At 39.0% G+C, this 17883-nt stretch overlaps 2 pseudogenes; one reads left to right on the top strand and one right to left on the bottom strand.

Moving 5' to 3' along the window:
* Positions 1–871: 871 nt before the first annotated feature.
* Positions 872–1456, top strand: LOC116900951 (annotated as a pseudogene).
* A 6564-nt stretch (positions 1457–8020) lies between these two features.
* LOC116900585 lies at positions 8021–8457 on the bottom strand (annotated as a pseudogene).
* Positions 8458–17883: the final 9426 nt, after the last annotated feature.

Here is a 17883-nt window from a genome sequence, read left to right as displayed (position 1 = left end):
AAGGAGTGAAGCATTCACATTTTGATCATCCGTCTTGAGTTTCATGTGTTCTGTGCATCTAGGGTAATTCAAGCATTTGGGCTAATAGCCACTTATCAATGAGTGCATACCATGTCTGTTTTTCTGTGATTGGGTTACCTCACTCAGGATGATATTTTCCAGTTCCAACCATTTGCCTATGAATTTCATCAAGTCATTGTTTTTGATAGCTGAGTAATATTCCGTTGTGTAGATGTACCACATTTTCTGTATCCATTCCTCTGTTGAAGGGCATCTGGGTTCTTTCCAGCTTCTGGCTATTATAAATAAGGCTGCTATGAACATAGTGGAGCATGTGTCTTTTTTATATGTTGGGGCATCTTTTGGGTATATGCCCAAGAGAGGTATAGCTGGGTCCTCAGGTAGTTCAATGTCCAATTTTCTGAAGAACCTCCAGACTGATTTCCAGAATGTTTGTACCAGTCTGCAATCCCACCAGCAATGGAGGAGTGTTCCTCTTTCTCCACATCCTTTGATCTTAGCCATTCTCACTGGTGTGAGGTGAAATCTCAGGGTTGTTTTGATTTGCATTTCCCTGATGACTAAAGATGTTGAACATTTCTTTAGGTGTTTCTCAGCCATTCGGCATTCCTCAGCTGTGAATTCTTTGTTTAGCTCTGAACCCCATTTTTTAATAGGGTTATTTGTCTCCCTGCGGTCTAACTTTTTGAGTTCTTTGTATATTTTGGATATAAGGCCTCTATCTGTTGTAGGATTGGTAAAGATCTTTTCCCAATCTGTTGGTTGCCGTTTTGTCCTGACCACAGTGTCCTTTGCCTTACAGAAGCTTTGCAAACACATCTTAACCCAAGAAATATGCCACCTAGAGAGGATGACCCAGACCTGCCCAGAAGCTTCGGTCCCGAGACTCCTGACCAAAACCAACAGGATGACTTTTGGGCAGAGTCTGCCAACATTGCTTACTTGGTGTGCATTCTGGAGGACTCTGTTGTGGACCAGTAAAATCAGACCATCACCACCTTCACATGGAACAGCCACCATGCCCAACTGATGGCAGTGGAGGAACCAGTATGTCTACTATGTGAATTCTGACAACAGAGGCAAGATGAAATCCATCAGGAAGCTGAGGTCTCCAGCTCATTTGGCGTCTCCATAGCTGTCTAGGAATTTGGTGCTTTATTCAAAAGGAATTCGACCAAGACAAAGAAGGGCTTTGAGTACTTTTTGGCCGAGCTACAAGGTGGCAACCATTCCAAAACACTTGTTGAGACAGCCAAAGAGGCCAAAGAGAAAACAAAGGAGACAGCAGGGCAGCTTCATAGAAGGCCAAGGGCCTAGCTAACAAGGCGGCCACGGGGGGTGGGGGGATGGGGGGGGAGAGAAGGAGGGGGAGGAAGAGGAGGAGGAGGAGGAGGAGGAAAAGGAGGAGGAGGAGGAGCAGCAGCAGCTTGTGTAGCCAGCTAACCAGTGCTACTCTACTTATTTTCTCCCCCTTCTCCCCACTGTACTTGATCCTTAAACATCAACCTCCAGCCCTCTCTGCTGTCTGGGTGGTAGGTTCAGCATCTACAGTTCACCAGGCTCAGTGTCCACGCTGAACCCACCCTGCTTGCTATTCCTTTGGGCAGCTGATGCCAGGGTAGAGACATGTAGTGACTTTCCCAAGGTCACAAGCAGTGCATAGGTGAAGTAATAAACGATAGTATGCTCCACAAGGGTAGGCCCCTTGCTTTATTTTCTGATATGTCCCAAGTACTTTGAACAATATTGAACACATGAGAAGGACTCATAAATGCCTGATTTGATTGCACCTCCAATAAAATGCTGAACACCTTTTATATATGTATCTTTTGATTTTCTTTCTTCCTTCCTTCCTTCCTTCCTTTCTTAATTTTTTTCTTTCTTTCTTTTCTTATCTTTTCCTTCCCTCCTTCTCCCTTCCTTTCCTTTTTTTTTTGTTTCTTGATACATGGTTTTCTTGTGTTGCCTTAACTGACCTAGAACTAGCTCAGTAGACCACGATTGCCTTGAACTCACAGAGATCTGCTTGCCTCTGCCTCTTGAATGCTGGGCACCACAACCTGGCAAATTGCCTTGCTAAATACTTTCATTTTGCCTTTGTGTAACACCTAGAACTCAGAGAGTCATCAGCCTCTGCCTCCTGAGTGCTGGGACCAAAGTTGTGCATCACCACAGCCCAGCTGGTTTTCAAATAGTATATTTTGATTATGTTTTTCCCCTCTCCTACCTTCTCTTAGAACCCACACACCCAACTACCCACTTAACTTTATGTTCTCTCTTTCTTTCAAGAAAAAGTGATAAAAAAATCAAAACGAGCAAGCAAAAGATCAATAAGACAAAAGGGGGGGGGTGCGCAACATACAGAAATGAAATTAAAGTTCACAAGACAAAACGCAGAGCTGACTTTGTGTTTGGGCACTACTCCTGTGCATGAGGCTGCCCTAGGGTGTTATTGATGTACCCAGTGGCACTCCATTGGAGAAAACCTATTTTCTCTTTGAGTATCAGTTGCAAATGACTTCTTGGTTAGGGGCAGGCCCCATGTCTGTTTGCTCTTGTCAGTGGTGGGCTCCTGTCTGGCTCGAAACTGTGCAGGTCTTGTGTGTACTCCCGGTCTCTGTGAGTTCACATGTGGGCCAGTCCAGTTCTGTCTGGGAGACACTGTTTCCTTGGAGTCATCCATCACCTCTGGCTCTCCCAGCCTTTCAATCCTCTCTTCTGCACAGATCCCTAAGGCCTGAGGTTAGAGGTTTGGTGAAGAAATGCCATTTAAGAATGAGTGCTTCTAAGTCTCTCACTCATTGTACATTGTCTAGTTGTGGAACTCTGTGCTAATTTCCATCTGCTGCAATAAGAGGATTCTCTCATGAGAGCTGAGGGAGGGACTGAGCAGTAAATCATAAGGGATCATTTTATTGCTATGTTCCTTTCACAGAATAATAGTGTTAGGTTTTCCCCAGGATGATGACCTATATAGTTCCAAGTTGAGCACCATGTTAGCAGTGTCAGGCACGGGTTCCAACTAACAGAATGGGCCTTAAATCCAATAAAAATAAGTGGTTGGTCTTAGGGTTTCCATTGCTGTGAAGAGATACCATGACCAAGGCAACTTTTTATTATTATTATTTAGAAATAATTTATTTTTATTTATTTTTATTTTTTATTGGATTTTTTTATTTATATTTCAAATGTTATCCAGAAACATGCTATCTCCCCCTGCTTCTATGATGGTGCTCCCCTACCCACCCACCCACTCCCTCCTACCTCCCCAACCTGACATTCCCCTACACTGGGGCACTGAGCCTTGACAGGACCAAGGGCCTCTCCTTCCATTGATGCCCAACAAGGTCATCCTCTGCTACATATGCTGGAACGATAGGTCCATCCTTGTATACTCTTGGGATGGTGGTTTAGTCCCTGGGAGCTCTGGGGGTGGTCTGGTTGGTTGATATTGTTGTTCTTCTTATGGGGTTGCAAACTTCTTCAGGTCCTTCAGTCCTTTCTCTAACTCCTCCACTGGGGTCCCTCTTCTCAGTTCAATGGTTGACGGTGAGCATCTGGCCTCTGTATTTGTCAGGCTCTAGCAGAGCCTCTCAGGAGACAGTTATATCAGGATCTTGTCAACGGGCACTTCTTGGAATCTGGGTTTGGTGTCTGTATCTGGGATGGATTCCTAGGTGGGGCAATCTCTGGATGGTCTTTCCTTCAATCTCTGTTCCACACTTTGTCTCCATATTTCCTCCTGTGAGTATTTTTGTTCCCACTTCTAAGAAGGACTGAAGCATTCACACTTTGATCTTCCTTCTTCTTGAGCTTCTTGTGGTTTGTGAACTGTATCTTGGGTATTCCAAGTTTTTGGGCTAATATCCACTTCTCAGTGAGTGTATACCATGTGTGTTCTTTTGTGATTGTGTTACCTTACTCAGGATGATATTTTCTAGTTCCATCTATTTGTCTAAGAATTTCATGAAGTCATTGCTTTAATAGCTGAGTAGTACTCCATTGTATAAATGTACTACATTTTCTGTATCCATTCCTCTGTTGAAAAATATCTGAGTTGTTTTTAGATTCTGGCTATTATTTATAAACAAGGCTGCTATGAATATAGTGGAGCATGTGTCCTTTCTATATGTTGGATCATCTTTTGAGTATATGCCCATGAATGGTATAGCTGGGTCCTCAGGTAGTATTATATCCGATTGTCTGAGGAACCTCCAGACTAATTTCCAGAGTGGTTATACCAGCTTGCAATCCCATCAACAATGGAGGAGTGTTTCTCTTTCTCCACATCCTTGCCAGCATCTGCTGTCACCTGAATTTTGATCTTAGTCATTCTGACTGGTGTGAGGTGAAATCTCAGGGCTGTTTTGATTTGCATTTCTCTGATGACTAATGATGTTGAACATTTCTTTAGGTGCTTCTCGGCCATTTAGTGTTCCTCAGTTGAGAATTCTCTTTAGGTCTGTAGCCCATTTTTAATAGGGTTATTTGATTCTCTGGAGTCTAACTTCTTAAATTATTTGTATATATTGGATATTAGCCCTCTATCAGATGTAGGATTGGTAAAGATATTTTCCAAATCTGTTGGTTTGCCATTTTGTCCTAATGACAATGTCCTTTGCCTTACAGAAGCTTTGCAATTTTATGAGATCCCATTTGTCAATTGTTGATCTTAGAGCATAAGCCATTGGTGTTCTGTTCAGGAAAATTTGCCCTGTGCCCATGTGTTTGAGGCTCTTCCCCAGTTTTTCTTCTATTAGTTTGAGTGTATCTGGTTTTATGCGGAGGTCCTTGATCCACTTGAACTTGAGCTTTGTACAAGGCAATAAGAATGGATCAATTTGCATTCTTCTACATGCTGACTACCAGTTGAACCAGCACCATTTGCTGAAAATGCTATCTTTTTCCATTGGATGGTTTTAGCTCCTTTGTCAAAGACCAAGTGATCATAGGTGTGTGGGTTCATTTCTGGGTATTCAATTCTATTCCATTGATCTACCTGCCTGCCTCTGTACAGTATCATACAGTTTTTATCACTACTGCTCTAATACAGCTGGAGATTAGGGATGGTTATTCCCCCAGAAGTTCTTTTATTGTTGAGAATAGTTTTTGCTATCATTTTTGTTGTTGTTGTTGTTATTCCAAATGAATTCGCAAATTGCTCTAACTGCGTGAAGAATTGAGTTGGAATTTTGATGGGGATTGCATTGCGTCTGTAGATTGCTTTCGGCAAGATGGTTAAAGGCAACTTTTATAAAGGACAAAATTAATTGGGGCTGGCTTACAGTTTCAGAGGTTATCATCATTATCTTCATTATCATCAAGACTGGAGCATGGCAGTGTCCAGGGAGATGTGGGGCTGGAGAAGCAGAAAGTTCTACATCTTGATCCAAAGGCAAACAGGAGGCTAGGCGGAGGGTTTAAAAGCCCATCCTTGCAATGACACCCTTCCTCTAGTAAGGCTATACCTACTTCAACAAGGCCATACCTTGTAATAGTGTCACTCCCTAGGTCAAATGTATTCAGACCACCACATTCCACTCTCTGCCCCTCCACAGGCTTGTTCAAACACACCAGTCATTGGGGGGGGTGCATACCTGGGCATAGCATAATGCAAAATGTATTTAGTTCAACTTCAAAAGTCTTATAGTCTATAGCAGTCTCAACAATGTCATAGCATTTGTGCCATTGTCACACCACCATTTCTTGCAGCAGGGCTCTGTTGTGGGTCATAAGGCTTGTAGCTGTGTGATATTGACGATTACCTTTCTCCTTCAGTAGAGTATAGAATACCTTCACCTTTTTCCTTCAGTGGAGTATAGAGTACCTTCCAGTACCATGAATGTTTGTCAATGGGGTAAAGCATCTAGTGAAAGCAGCTTGACTATTTTGTGTTCCATGACATATATAACTGATGTCTTTAGCAATAGAGGCTTATCATCCATTGGTTTGTGGAGAGCACCCAGTAGCATTGAAAATAGCCTCAGATGTTTGGAGGCAGTTTGTGGGACCCTTTGACCAATGATTTAACAGGATGCAACTCATTTCTGATGCTGGAGGTTTTACTTGATGGCATAAAATGTCTTGTTGGGGAATTCTCTTTCCTATTACATGGTGGCTCCATTTAGATTTCATATACATACTACACATATATATGATAAACATATATTTTAAATATATAAAAATACAAAAATAAATATATATATTTTCACATATAAAATATATTTCATATACTTATTTTAGGAATCTTCTACAGTAGTAGGTTTCCATACGTTTTTTTCTTTTCTTTAAATTTCTGAAACCAACATTTAATTTAACATTGTAATTCCTAAACCAGAAATATAAAAAAGGCAAACACATATATTTGGTATAATTTTTCTTAATAATAGTTGTTATACATACATATATTTCTGTACTTGTGTGTGTGTCTGAGTGTAAAATAGCTGCAAACATTAAACAAACCAGGCAACCCCTAGCAGCTTCCAACTGTTTCATGAAACAAATCTGTTATTTAAATAACTTTCAGCCCCTTGGAATAATGTCTACTCTCTCTTGCAATTCTTTTTTAAAATACAGTTTGTATCTTCTTAGGGAAGAAATGGGAAGAAAAAACCCTTTTTTATGTTTATAATTAGAGACATAAGACCTCACTGCTAATTTCAGCTTAACTTAGCATCTGAATTTTGGAGACTTTTATAACTCAGAAGGTCCTACTTTGTTTCCCAAAAATAATTATCTTTCAATCATAATCATGCTTGATTCTTGTGAGTTTAAATACAAACTAATGTGTTTGTAAAATCAGACTAGGAGGTAAAATGAGTTCATGTGATCCAGGTTCTTGGTTTTATCAGGTAAGAGGAAGCAGCATTGTCTTCAAACATATTCAAGACAGGCCTACTGAGGTTCAAGCCCATCTGCTTTGATGACTTAAATATACACAGGAACAAAATGGTTCCAGAGGGTAAGTGATGAAACCATAAAGATATTATGGATCAAACTACCAGACTCCTCATAAGTGACAGTCTCATTCACACACACACACACACACACACACACACACACACACACACACACACACACACACGAATGTTCCTGCCTAGTAATTTCTGTTCCCCCAGAATAACACAATCCACACTATGCACAGCATCAGTTGAGTACACCTGAGCCTCTGTAACATGCTGCTGCTGCTGGACGGTTCTGAAGAGACACCAGAGGGGATATTGTGCTACAGAGTCTATTCAGTACCACTGATGAGAAAGTCCTTTCAGAGGCCCAAGAGATTCACAGAGCAAATTTCAGCTACAGTTGAGGCTGCAGAGTACTTATGATGAGAATTTATACTATAATATATTAAAAGTAATGCATAAAGTAGCACAAATAAAAAGGAATGGTCACCATTTTCACCTTAATGTGGACATTCCGACTATTTCTATCCCTCCCTTCCATCCCATTAATTTATAATCTGTAAGTGATTACTTAGTGCCAATTGACACTGGGACAGTAACACTTTATTATAGCTTTGACTGTTAATTCCAGTCTTTAAAAAATAAGGTTTCGATTTTTTTCTTTCATCATAATCAAGAATGGGACATTACTCATTAACATAAACATGCCTGACTTCAAGTTAAGACAAACAAAAGGAAAGAGAAATCAATATCATTGGGGTGAATTATGGTTAAAAAGTTTGAGCCATATTAGCTTATTCCTGTAGAATGATAAATATGGCAAAATTAACTTTAAATTACTGAAGTCCTTAAACTGACAAACTGTGCATTTTTCATAAAATTAAAATGTGAAGTAATTATTTTCCAAAATGGTTCATTTCACCAGACATTTACAATACTCTCTTAAATTAAGCCAACATTTCTGTATTAGTTTGTTATAGGAAAAGAAAAATGAGCTCTAAATAAATGACATGGGAGGCAATAAATTGACACATGACAAGTAAAGAAAAGGCTAAAGCACTCCAACGCCATTGAAACTGTTTTAATGTTGCAACTTCAAAAATGCAACAATCATCAGCTTGTGAAAGACCCAAATTTCAAAGTCATTTTAATTACTCCTTCATACCTATTTTACAAAATAAAGGCAGAGATATTTAAATCCTCCATGTCCTGATTATACTATGCTCCTACCTTCTTTCCTATCACTATAGTGTAAGCTGTAATTGCCATCAGATGCTATATAAGAAAAAATAAATAAAATATTAACCTCCGCTTCAGTGTACAGTTTCCAGAATCTGCCAGAACTGGGGAACTGGGCAAGAAGGCGTTCATAAGTCTTCCGTGCTTTGTCTATAGGTTGATTCTGTGCCTCTCGAATAAGAATGCTTCAAGCATCAAGGTCATAAAGATTTTCTTTTAATTTCTTTTCTGCTCTTTTCACCTTCTCTGGGCCGTATTCAGCTGTCTGCCCCATGTCTGTGTCTCCTGACATGGCCTCAGAGATTACAACGTACACACAGGCCAGCAATGGGAAGCTAGAAAGGAAAAATTAAACTAAAAACAGCCCCACCAAAACTGGTAAAATTTTATCTGTCCCTCAGAGCCAGAAGCAGGGGGAAAGGGTATGGGATAGGGATTTTGCGAAGGGGAAACTGGGAAGAGGGATAACATTTGAAATGTAAATAAAGAAAAATACTCCCCACCCAAAGTTAAGTGCTAAAAAAAAAAAAAAAAAAAAAAAAAAAGTCTTCCTCACCTTTGAGTATTCAAATCTGGTCTCAGCTTAGATGAATTTCTCAGGGAAAGCTTTCTTGTTTTTCAAGAAATGTTTATTTTTGGGAATTTCATACATGAATATTATATTTATATCATTTCCCTTAAACTTTTTTTCCCAGCTGATTTCCCATGTTTTTCCTGAGGCTTTTGAATTCACGACTTCTTAATTTAATTTATGTATATACATATATAAGTATATGTATGTGCACATATAATACAGCCTACGGAGTCTATTTGGAGTTGCTCACATGCTTTCGTGTTTAGAGATGTAGTTAGGGATTGGATTAGCCTATCGGGGAGTTTATACTGAGAAAAGACTGGTTCTTCCTCTCTTGGCAGTCATTAATTTGCCTGTAGCTAGGGGAAGAGTCTTATGAGATTTCCTCTATCCACACTGGGGCGTCGACTAGTGTTGTCATTGGTCAGATATTAACCATATTGTTAAGATGTCATAGGTATAGACAGCTCCCTGACATATAGAGAAGACATTATGTCACAGCAAGCATCTTGACACTCTAGTTTTCACAATTTTTCTGTTCTCTCTTCCGTGATGTTCCCTGAGTCTTAGGTGTAGGAGTTCTGTTGTAGATGTATCAGCTGGTATGGACACTCCACTGTCAAGTCATTTTATTCACTTTGACAAGTTGTGACATTCTGTAATGAGCTCCGTTTCCTGCAAAAAAGAAAAAAAGCTTCTTTACTAGGGGCTGAGCTACACTTATTTCTGGATATAAGGCTAGGTATTTATAATGCAGTTGGGAAATATACTTGTTTAGGAAAATGAAAACAGAAGGTTCTCTTCTAGGGTCCATGACCTCACCAGTCATGAGTAGTTGACTGGGTTTACAGTACCAGCATTAGTTGCTTATTACTGAGTGGGCCTTAATTCTGAATGGATTATCTGTTGTTTAATGGATTAAACTGTTGTCTATCTCCAAGATATGTCAAGTGACATATCTTGCCGTGCTGGTTATGGTTTGTGGTTCATGTAAGTCACAAATAGGTAGGGCTGTTAATTGATTTTTTTCCTTTATTGACTCACATAGCATTGTGAGATGCTTGAGGATGAGTCCTCAGGGAGGAAGATTTCTGGTCAGTTTCAGCTCAATTCTTCCAAGTACTCCAAGTCCAAAGTGTGTGGTGTCTCCAGCACTAGAGTATTACCTTCAGGTTCTGGAAGGCAAACATTGTTTTGAGAGCCTCTTGGACTTCTCTAACCAACAACTTTAAGGTTCCCATGTCTAGCGCTAATTTTGTTTGCTTTTGTTTGTACTGGGAGTTTTGTTAGTCTATGGCTCTAGTGGGGAGCACTATCATCTTAAATAATATAACTTAATTTAAACTATATATATATATGTATATGCAAACTTACATGTTATATGTGTATTTTAAAGCAAATACAAAATAATGTCTCCTATGGCTTTTCCAAACAGTCTTAATATTGTTCATTCCTAGCCCTTGGCCCTGCCAAGGCTGGACCCCCAGTGAACGTGATTGTTGGGGGGAGGGCAGTAATGGGAGGAGGATGGGGAGGGGAACACCCACATAGAAGGGGAGGGGGAGGGGCTAGGAGGATGTTGGCCTGGAAACTGGGAAAGGGAATAACATGAGAAATGTAAATAAGAAATACCCAATTTAATAAAGATGGAGAGAAAAAAGAAAAAAAGGATTAAAATGATACTTTACATTGTAAAATATGAATGCTCTGAACAGAAGTATAATTTTTAAATGTACTGAGTAAATTAAGTATTTCTGTTACATGTAACTCAACATATTAGTTCTGCTCAGACTAGGGTTTAAAAAAACTCTAGGAAGAGTGTCTAATTCTTTGCCATTGCACATTTCCTTGTTATATACAAAATTAATGCTTGAGAATGACATAATAGAGTTATTAATTAGACATTTCAAATAAAATTTTGTGTTTAAAAAATTATCTTCTTACTTTTTCCATTTCACTGGGGAAAATATTGGAAACCATTGTATATAGTATATTCTTTTACTCTTACAAATTTATGTAAATACTGCTTTAGACTTTTGTAACTATTTGTACAGGTAGTAAATAAGAGAGAATAGTTTCATTTTAAGGTATATAAAATGAATGATGATTTTGGATATAAGACCATAGACTCCAAAGTATCAGAGATTAAGCTTACTAATTTTAAAATCTTGTATGTAGCTATGAAATGCTTAGTAAGAAATTTCAAGATTTAATATTGCAAAGTACTCATGTTAAATAAAATAAATCAAACTTTATTACCCTCAAACCAAGACTGATTAATATATGTATATACATTTGTGAGGATAATTTGTCTGTTCATAAAAAAGCAAGGAAATAAAGGGAAAATGGAAGCATGACTATCAAAAAAAATATTGTTCATCCCTCCCCCTTCCTCCCCCCTGCCAGCTAAAGTCCCCTCATTTTTCCATTTCTCCTTTTATAACACCTGAGGCCTGGTGTCTCCCTCCATAGAACCTATGTTCTCTTTATATTTTCCTGGTTTCTGCAGTTACTCTAGGTTATATACCCACATACAAATTTTGGAGGTAGGATCTACAAATATGAAAGAACATAGGCATTTGTCTTCCTGGGCCTGAGTTCCTCACTCAGGATAGTATTGTCCTGTATGATCTAAACAGTGAAAATTTTTTGATTTCATTTTTTCCCACAGGCCTAGAATTCTCTTATGCATATGTACCATGCATTCATGATCTACTCTTCTGTCAATGATATTCAGGTTTGCTTGCGTTTCTCACCTAAAGTGACAATAAACACGGCTGAGCAGTTACCTTGGAGTAGGATGTCAAGTCTGAAAACCTTAACAAATTCATAGAAATGGAACTATTTCTATGTAGCTTGTCTTATCACGAGGCAATAAAGCTTAAAATGAATCCCAGGCAAATTCACAAACTCATGGGGATGAGGTAACACATTACTAAACGATGAAATCAAGAAAGAAATAGAAGTATTCCTGGAATTAAATGAAACTGAGAATACTATGGGACAAAACCTCTGGGGCACATTAAAGCAGTAGAAAAGGAAAATCCATAGCTCTAAATGCTAACATTGGAAAAATCAGAAAGAGCACAAGTAAGTGACTTAGTGACACAGCTCACGAATTCGGAGGGGAGTGGAGGACACACCAGACTGAAACTCAGTACACAAGAAGAAATCAAAACCAGAACAGAAATTAACAAAATAGAAACAAAACAGTACACAGAATCTGTGGATCTAAGGTGTAATTCTTTGAGAAGATAAATGGGATCAACAGATCCTTAGCTGAATTAACAAAAGAGAAGGGGAGAACCCACATCATCAGCAGATCTAGAGATGAACATTTAACAATTCTTGATCTGAGAGCCGGAGCCACTGGAGTTCTGTTTAGGAAACCCCTCCCTCCTCTGTGCCAATGAGTTTGAGGCTCTTTTCCACTTTCTCTTCTATTAGATTCTGTGTATCTGGTTTTATGTTGAGGTCCTTGATCCACCTGGACTTGAGCTTTGTGCAAGGTGACAAATATGGATCTATTTTCATTTTATTACACTCAGACTGCCAGTTAGACCAGCACCATTTATTGAAGATGCTTTCTTTCACTGGCCACCAACCGGGCAGCAAACACTAGCTGGTCCAAGGCCCCTGACGCACATACAGACCTGGTGGGTGGGGTGAGTTGGAGCATCCTCTTGGAGTTGGGGGAGAGGAGGAATGGGATGAGGAACTATTGGAGGGAGGACTGAGAGGGGGATAACGACTGAATTGTAAAAAAAGATTAAAGATAATTAAAAACAGTTATCTGGGGATTGGCAGAGATAGCTCAGCAGTTAAGAGCATTGACTGCTCTTCCAGAGGTCCCAAGTTCAATTCCCAGCAACCACATGGTGGCTCACAACCATCTGTAATGGGATCTGATGCCCTCTTCTGGTATGTCTGAGAGCAACAGTGTACTCACATTAAATGAATAATAAATCTTAAAAAATTACTTAAACAAGAAACATGGAAAAGTTCCAATATTTTTTTACAAAGTCAGTATTTCTCTAGTATTAAAGAAGCTAAAGACACAATAACAACAAAAAAGGGAAACTGTAGGTCAATATACTTATATATACATATATATCATATATATATCCACCATATATAATTTATAGATACACATATATGTATACATATGTATATATGTATATATATATATACACACACACACATATATATATATCTCACTATCAAATTGTCTAAACTCTGAGGTACAGTGATGTTTCAACATGCATTTATCAATAAAAATGATTAATTATATAAGTAGACTTAAAGATAAAGGTCATATTATCCTTTCAATAATTCTAGAAAAGGCCTTTGACAAAATCGAATGTGACCACTATACAAGTCTTAGCGATAGTAGGACTGGAAGGTGCATGCCTCAAAATAGTAAAGGCTATAAGAAAACACTACAGCTAACCTCCTCCTAAATGGAGAAAAACTTGAAGCAATCCTACTAACCATCAGGCATGAGACAGCGCTGGTACTGTCTTCACTCTTTCTCAATATAGTGCCTGAGGCAATAGCTGGAGCAATAAGACAAGAGAAGGAAGCGAAGGGATACAGATTGGAAAAGGAAGAGAAATATCCCCATTTGTAGATAACATGTCACTACACAGTAGAGATCTCAAAATTCTATCTGCAAATGTTGAAAAAGAGCACTTTCAGGAAATGGCAGGGCACATAGTTTATCTACAAAAACCCAGTAGCTTTTATATACAACAATAACAAAAACACAGACTGAGAGATCATTGAAACACTTCTGTTTGTATTTGCCACCCACATTACCTTCAGAAAACAAAATAATTAAGAACTAATCTAATCAAGGAGGTAAAAGACCTCTGCAATGAAAAAAATTGCATCTCTGAAGAATGAAACGGAGGTGTAGGAAAGGCCTTTCTGAGGAAGACTCCATTTACCCAGGAAGCAAAAAACTAATTAAAATTAATTAGACTTAATAATATAGTACGAACTAAAAAAAAAACAAAACCCAAGGGATCATAACAAATGTCCCAATTTAAAATTGGGGCACAAAACTATTATCTATGAAGCTTGGGGAAAGAAATGCCTTGGTTTTACTCAGAGGTATAAGCTTGGCCCAGCAAGTAGGTGACGTTTTTATCCACATGGACAAAGGAGACCCTAACAAGCCATTGGGGAGGGAGGAAATGTTCTCACACCCACTTTTCCTGAAGACTTGTTTGGGAGACCAGAAAATCAAATACACTGACTTTTTGGTAAATTTTGATGCATTCTCAAAGAAATGCTCTGAGAGATAGATGACCATGTCTGCACAGGAAAAGTTCAAACTTGAGGCTATGGCCCTGTCTTGGTTAGGGTTTTACAGCTGCCAACAGACACCATGGCCAAGGCAACTCTTATAAGGATGACATTTAATTGGGGCTGGCTTACAGGTTCAGATGTGCAGTCCAGTATCATCAATGCAGGAGTATGGCAGCTTCCAGACAGGCATAGTGTGGGAGGAGCTGAGTTCTACATCTTTACCCAAAGGAATCCAGGAACAGACTGAGCATCCTCAGGCAGCTAGGAGGAGGGTCTCCAAGCCCACCCCCACAGTGACACACTTCCTCCAACAAGGCCACACCTTCTACTAGTGCCACTCCCTGGGCCAAGCATATGCAAACCATCACAGGCCCAAAGTGACAAAGCTCTTTATGATGGGGAGAATTATATTCCTCCCAGGGGTGACAAGAAAAAGAAAAGAGACCTCAGTGCTAACCCCAAACCACTGTCTGCCCTCTTCCTGATGCTCTAAATATCATCCAGATTGGAGAGATTGAGAAAAGTTGGGTGAGATGTGTTCTGAATAGTCAGCCAAAGGTAGACAACCATGGGAACAATTAACTAAATTAACAATTAACAATTAACTAAAGAAGTATGGAAAAGATGTTGTGTACCGTGCCACAAGCAAGAGCGAGGCAGGAAAGGAGGAGCCTGGTATACCAGCAGGTGCAAAGACAAGTAAGCCAGAAGATGAGGAATAATAATGCAAATAATAAATAAAAAATGGCTGTTCTATAACGTGTATGCTCAGGCAACTGTTCTCAGAATGTGAAGTTCAAATGTAGCTCAGTATTAGCTTCGGTATAAAAGCTGCACAAAAACCAGTCCTCAGCAGGGAGGCTCCAAGGTTAGTCCCAGCTCAGGGGCCTCTGGGTCCAGTGCCTGAAGCGCATGGTGTCTCCAGCAATAGGGACCACGTTGGGGGGGGGGCAACCAAGGGTAATAGTAGTAGCCTGTAATATTTGGGAGTCTCTCAGACTACTCGGACCAACAACTCAAAAAAGGGTTTCTCGTGCCTGGTGTGGGAATTTTTATTAGATGTTCATCGACTCTTCAAAGGAGGATTGTTAGTGCTGATGGGAAAATTTCATTTCAACTATACACATATGTTTATACAGAGATCATTTATACTATAGGCATTTTGGGTAGGTAGTTAATAATATGATTCTTTATAATGTTACAGATGTCTTCACTGTTATTTTACCTTCCTTCCTCTTTCTTCTGTATTTCTTTCTTCTCTTCTCCCTGATGAGCTCCTCTCTCCCGTTTCCCCATTTTCCCCAGTCAGATTATTTGTGCCTTCCTATTCCCCTCTTTATTGCTTCCACAAACTCTTTCTCTGGCAATGGTCCCATTTTGCTTTCCTAGTTTCTGCAGTTACTCCAGGATATGTACTCACATCTGAAGATTCAGAGCCAGGAGCCTCCAGTGAGAAAGCATGTTTAGTGTTTGTCTTCTTAGGTCTGGGTTACCGCATTCAATGTGACTTTTCTAGTTTTGTTCATTTACCCGCAGAGTTCACGATTTCATTTTTCATAGTGCATCTGTACCAGGTTCATTATGCACTTGTCAGCTGGAGGACTTTTGGGAAGTATCCATTTCTTAGCTATCTAAGGAGAGCAACAGTGGACAGGCCTGAGGAAGTATCTGTGGAACAGGAGTTAAGTCTTTGGACATGTGCCAAGGAGGGGTGGCAGAGCTGGGTCGTATGGTGGGTTTGTTTTCTAACGTTTTGAAATTCTCCACACTGGTTTCCATAGTGCCTGTAGCAGCAGCGAGTGAGGGTTCTCTTTGCCCGAATCCTCTCCAGCACTTGTTGTTGGTTGTTTTGCTGATCTCTGCTGCTCAGACCTGTGTAAGAAGAAATCTCAAAATTGTTTTTTTTTTTGACAATTTAACATGGTTTATTTATTTATTTATTAATTTTTATTAGATATATTTCTTTACTTACATTTCAAATGTTATTCCCCTTCCTGGTTTCCTGTCCATAAGCCCCATCCCCTCCCCCTCCCCCTCCCCCTCCCCCTTTTTTTTTTTTTTTTTTTATTTTTTATTTTTTTCCATCCATCCCTCTTATTCCCCTCGCCCCCCATTTTCCCCTGCACTGGGGCTCCAACCTTGGCAAGACCAAGGGCTTCCCCTTAAGTTGTTTTAATTTGCATTTTCCTAGTTACTTGGTATGAAGAATGTATTTCTTTGCCATTTTTTCCCCTTCTTTTTGAGAACTCTCATTTCAAGTTCCAGGCTCATTTTTTCCAATGGACCATTTATTTTCTTGAGAAAAATTGAGGTTTAAAAATGTATTCTGGATATTAATTCTCTGTCAGATGTATAACTGGCAAACATTATCTGCCATTGTGTGGGCTTCCTCTTCAGCTGCTTGATTGTTTCTTTGTGTGGTCAGAAGTGTTTCAGTTTTATGAAGTCCCACTTGTTAATTGTTGGCCTTAATTCTTGGGCAAATGAGACTAAACCTGTGTCATGTAGGGGCTTCCTATACTTTTCCTTTCAGGTTTAGGTCTGTGATCCGTTTGCAGTTGATTTTTGTGCAATGTGATTGATCCAGGACTAATTTCATGCCATATGTGGACACCCAGTTTTGCCAGGAGCATTTGTTAAAGACACTCTCTCTCATCCAGCTTATGCTTTTGACATTTTTTGTCAAGTGTTAAAGTTGTAAAGATGTTAAAGATGACGTTAAGTGTACTCTTCTTTGGGACTTTCATTTTGTTCCTTTGGTTTACATGTCTGTTTTTGGGTAAGTTATATATACATATATATATATATATGTATATATATTTATGTATATGTATATGTAAGTACTATAAAAGTGTACATATATATATATATATCACAATGGCTCTGGAATATAACTTAAGATCTGGAATAGTAACTCCTTCAGCTTTGTTCTTTTTTCTCAGGATTGTTTTGTCTATCTTGGGTCTTTTGTGGCTCCGTATAAATTTTAGGATAAGATTTCTATTTTTTTTTTGTGACAAATAAGATGGGGAATTTGCTCCGGATTGTGTTGAATCTTTAAATAGCCTTTGGCCATTCCTTTTTATCTACATACTGAATTCTTTGACGAGGTGTCTACACCCTGTTCTTCTTCCCTTCTCTCTCTCTTCTATAAGGATCTTGTATAACAGAGCTTAGTGTATTAGAATTGTCATTAGTGTTGGAAAACCCCAATCCTGTCACTTATTTACTACCTTACCGAATAGCCTACATATATTTAATGAGCAATATTTTGTCAATGAAACTAGCCAGACACTGGAAAGCTCCAGTTCATGAAGTAATCATGAATATTTATTTGAAGGTAGGCATGGTGTTGCATGATTTAAAACCAACACTCAGGAGACAGCGGCATCTCTTTGAGTTCAAGATGACCCTGTTCTACAAAAAGAGTTCCAGGACAGCCAGGGCTGTTACACAGAGAAGCCTTGTTTCCAAAAACCGATAGATAGATAAATAGATAGATAGATAGATAGATAGATTGACAGACAGACAGATAATAGGAAAATAGATACATATTTGGTAGAATGATTGTTTTTTATACAGAAGCAAGACCCTTGATGAAAACTGTTACACAGATTAACAGGTGCATTAGAAATAGGACCAAGAGCAAATGGTTTACTTTTTGGTAGCTCTCTTTCTTGAGTTTTTGTTGTATTTGTTATTTTTGACCTACCCAGATATGTGTATCTAGAAGATAAATATTAAGTATTTAAGTGCCTTCCGTGTTTATATGGGAGTCCAGATGATTTCATTCAAAAGCAACCAGCAGCTGGGTGTGATGGTTTGTGACGT

Source organism: Rattus rattus, chromosome 5 (assembly GCF_011064425.1).
Source record: "Rattus rattus isolate New Zealand chromosome 5, Rrattus_CSIRO_v1, whole genome shotgun sequence".
NCBI lineage: Eukaryota > Metazoa > Chordata > Mammalia > Rodentia > Muridae > Rattus > Rattus rattus.
Note: the sequence above shows the minus strand (reverse complement) of the source record. Positions and strands in the feature narration are given on the sequence as shown.